General features: G+C 34.7%; 1 non-coding gene across 1 annotated transcript; it reads left to right on the forward strand.

Moving 5' to 3' along the window:
• The first annotated feature begins 789 nt into the window (after nt 1-789).
• On the forward strand, nt 790-893 carry LOC127742221 (small nucleolar RNA R71). The gene has a single exon (XR_008003408.1). It is a non-coding gene; the product is annotated as a small nucleolar RNA R71 (small nucleolar RNA).
• Nucleotides 894-4658: the final 3765 nt, after the last annotated feature.

Below are 4658 nucleotides of genomic sequence, written 5' to 3' on the forward strand. Positions count from 1 at the left end.
CTTCTCCTCCCTTGTGCATTCGGCCATATTGATTACATCAATGGCCTTGCACTCTCCTTTTGGATTCTCTTCTGTATTGCTTGGGAGAATACTGGGAGGAGTTTCAGTGACTTTCTTACTCAGCTGGCCCACTTGTGCCTCCAAATTTCTGATGGAGGACCTTGTTTCACTCATGAAACTTAAGGTGGCCTTAGACAGATCAGAGACTAAATTTCCTTACTTAGAGGGGCTCTGCTCAGAATTCTCTGTCTGTTGCTGAGAAGATGATGGAAAAGGCTTGTTATTGCTTAGCCTGTTTCTTCCACCATTATTAAAGCCTTGTTGAGGCTTTTGTTGATCATTCCATGAGAAATTTGGATGATTTCTCCATGATGAATTATAGGTGTTTCCATAAGGTTCACCCATGTAATTTACCTTTGCTATTGCAGGGTTCTCAGGATCATAAGCTTCTTCTGAAGCTGCTTTTTTAGTACTGTTGGATGTATTTTGCATCCATTCAGACTTTGAGAAATCATGTTGACTTGCTGAGTCAACACTTTGTTCTGAGCCAATATGGCATTCAGAGCATCAATTTCAAGAACTCTCTTCCTCTGAGGCGTCCCATTATTCACGGAATTCCTCTCAGAAGTGTACATGAATTGGTTATTTGCAACCATGTCAATAAGTTCTTGAGCTTATACAGGCATTTTCTTTAAGTGAATGGATCCACCTGTAGAATGGTCCAATGACATTTTGGAAAACTCAGATAGACCATAATAGAATATATCTAATATGGTCCATTCTGAAAACATGTCAGAAGGACACTTTTTGGTCATCTGCTTGTATCTTTCCCAAGCTTCATAGAGGGATTCACCATCTTTTTGCTTAAAGGTCTGAACATCCACTCTAAGCTTGCTCAGCTTTTGAGGAGGAAAGAATTTATCCAAGAAGGCCGTGACCAGCTTATCCCAAGAGTCCAGGCTATCTTTAGGTTGTGAGTCCAACCATGTTCTAGCTCTGTCTCTTACAGCAAAAGGGAAAAGCATGAGCCTGTAGACTTCATGATCTACTCTATTCGTCTTTACAGTCTCACAAATCTGCAAGAACTTAGTTAAAAACTGGTAAGGATCTTCAGATGGAAGTCCATGAAACTTGCAGTTCTGTTTCATTAGAGCAACTAATTGAGGTTTCAGCTCAAAATTGTTTGCTCTAATGGTCGGAATGGAGATGCTTCTTCCATCAAATTTGGACGTTGGTTTAGTGAAATCACCTAGCATTCTCCTTGCATTATTAATGTTGGGTTCGACTGCCATCTCTTTCTCTTGTTCGAAAATTTCAGAAAGGTTGTCTCTGAATTGTTGTAATTTAGCTTCTCTTAGTTTCCTCTTCAGAGTCCTTTCAGGTTCAGGATCAGCTTCAACAAGAGTATCTTTTTTCTTGTTCCTACTCATATGAAAGAGAAGAGAAAAAGAAAAGGAAGAAGAATCCTCTATATCTGGACAAAGAGGATCATTATTATTAGTAGAAGAAGAAAGGAATAAAAGTGGAGAATCCAATCACAAGGGTGAGGATAGAGGTAGTGATTTGAGATGAAGAGAGGTGAAGAGAAGTGTTAGTAAATAAATAAATAAATAGAAGAAGAGAAGAGAGGGAGAATTCGAAAATAATTTTGAAAAAGTAGTTAGTGATTTTCGAAAATTAAAGCTAAGATATAATTAAAATTAAAATTTAAAACAATTAAAAAGAATTTTTGAAAAAGAGATGAGATATTTTCGAAAATTAAAGAGGGAAAAGTAGTTAGGTGGTTTTGAAAAAGAAACAAACAAAAAGTCAAATAGTTAGTTGAAAAAGATATTAAAATCAAATTTGAAAAGATAAGAAGATAAGAAGTTAGATAAGATATTTTGAAATCAAATTTTTGAAAAAGATATGATAAAAAGATAAGATAAGAAGATATGATAAAAAGATATGGTTGAAAAAGATTTAATTTTTTTAAAATTAAAATTAATTGCTTAACTAACAAGAAACTAAAAGATAAGATTCTAGAATTTAAAGATTGAACCTTTCTTAACAAGAAAGTAACAAACTTCAAATTTTTGAATCAATCACATTAATTGTTAGCATAATTTCGAAAATTATAAAATAATATTAAGAAAAATATTTTTGAAAAATATTTTTAAAATTTTCGAAAATAAATAAAAAATGAAAAAGATTTGATTTTTGAAAAAATTTTGAAAAGATAAGATTTTTAAAATTGAAAATTTGACTTGACTTGTAAGAAACACTAATTTTTAAAAAATTTTTGACCAAGTCAACCCAAAATTTCGAAAATTTGGAGGGAAATAAGGAAAAGATATTGTTTTATTTTTGAATTTTTAATGATGAGAGAGAAAAACACAATTATGACCCAAAACATGAAAATTTTGGATCAAAACCAATTATGCATGCAAGAACACTATGAATGTTATGATGAACATCAAGAACATATTTTTGAAAAATTTTTGATGCAAAGAAAACATGCAAGACACCAAACTTAGAATTCTTTAATGCATGGACACTATGAATGCAAAAATGCATATGAAAAACAACATACAAAACAAAACAAGAAAACATCAAGATCAAACAAGAAGACTTGTCAAGAACAACTTGAAGATCATGAAGAACACCATGAATGCATGAATTTTCGAAAAACGCAAGAAAAATTTTTAAAGCATGCAATTGACACCAAACTTAAAAATTGACTTAAGACTCAAACAAGAAACACAAAATATTTTTGGTTTTTATGATTTTATGATTTTTTTGTATTTTTATTTTTTTTTGAAAATTATATTTTTGAAAAACGAAAATAAAGAAAAAATTTTTGAAAGATTTTTGAAAACTTTTTTGAAAGGAAAATAAAAAGAAAATTACCTAATCTGAGCAACAAGATGAACCGTCAGTTGTCCATACTCGAACAATCCCCAGCAACGGCGCCAAAAACTTGGTGGGCGGATTTGTGATCATCAACAATGGCTCCAATAATTTGGTAGCTTTCACACGTGAATTACACTTAGTCACAACTTCACACAACTAACCAGCAAGTGCACTGGGTCGTCCAAGTAATACCTTACGTGAGTAAGGGTCGATCCCACGGAGATTATTGGTATGAAACAATCTATGGTCATCTTGTAGATCTCAGTCAGGCTAATTCAAATGTGATTGGATTAAATAATTAAAATAAAATAAAATAAACAGGAAATAAAGATAAAGTTACTCATGTAATTCAATGGTGGGAATTTCAGATAGGTGCATGGAGGTGATGTGTTCCTTCTGAATCTCTACTTTCTTATTACATTCATCCAATCATTCTTAATCCTTTCCATGGCAAGCTGTATGTAGGGCATCACCGTTGTCAATGGCTACATCCCATCCTCTCAGTGAAAAAGGTCCAAATGCTCTGTCACAGCACGGCTAATCATCTATCGGTTCTCAATCAGGTTGGAGTAGAATCCAGTGATTCTTTTGCGTCTGTCACTAATGCCCAGCCTTCAGGAGTTTCAAGCTCGTCACAGTCATTCAATCCCAGAATCCTACTCGGAATACCACAGATAAGGTTAGACTTTCCGGATTCCCATGAATGCTGCCATTAATTCTAGCTTATACCACGAAGATTCTGATTAAGGAATCCAAGAGATATGCGCCCGGTCTAAGGTAGAACGGAAGTGGTTGTCAATCACGTGTGTTCATAGGTGAGAATGATGATGAGTGTCACAGATCATCACATTCATCATGTTGAAGTGCAACGAATATCTTAGAATAGGAATAAATCGAATTGGATAGAAAATAATAGTAATTGTATTAAAACTTGAGGTACAGCAGAGCTCCACACCCTTAATCTATGGTGTGTAGAAACTCCACCGTTAAAAATACATAAGTGATAGGTCTTGGCATGGCCGAATGGCCCGCCCCCATGATCTGAGAACTAAACGTCCCAAGATTTCTAATACAATAGTAAACTATCCTATTTATACTAGACTAGCTACTAGGGTTTACAGGAGTAAGTAATTGATGCATAAATCCACTTCCAGGGCCCACTTGGTGTATGTTTGGGCTGAGCTTGATCTATCCACGAGCTGAGACTTCTTTTGGAGTTGAACGCCAAGTTGTAACGTGTTTTGGGCGTTCAACTCCGGTTCGTGACGTGTTTCTGGCGTTTGACTCCAGACAGCAACATGGAACTGGTGTTGAGCGCCAGTTTACATCGTCTAATCACGAATAAAGTATAAACTATTATATATTGCTGGAAAGCTCTGGATGTCTACTTTCCAACGCCATTAAGAGCTCGCCATTTGGAGTTCTGTAGCTCCAGAAAATCCATTTCAAGTGTAGGAGGTCAGATTCCAACAACATCAGCAGTTCTTTGTTAGCCTCCTATCAGAGTTTTGCTCAGGTCCCTCAATTTCAGCCAGAAAATACCTGAAATCACAGAAAAACACACAAACTCATAGTAAAGTCTAGAAATATGAATTTAGCATAAAAACTAATGAAAACATCTCTAAAAGTAACTAGATCATACTAAAACTACCTAAAAACAATGCCAAAAAGCGTATAAATTATCCGCTCATCACTTAGGCTAATTAAGGTGTTACATAAATCATTCCTTGTGTATTTACTCACGAATAATCACAATAGAATGAATT

This window comes from Arachis duranensis, chromosome 9 (genome assembly GCF_000817695.3).
Source record: "Arachis duranensis cultivar V14167 chromosome 9, aradu.V14167.gnm2.J7QH, whole genome shotgun sequence".
Lineage (NCBI taxonomy): Eukaryota > Viridiplantae > Streptophyta > Magnoliopsida > Fabales > Fabaceae > Arachis > Arachis duranensis.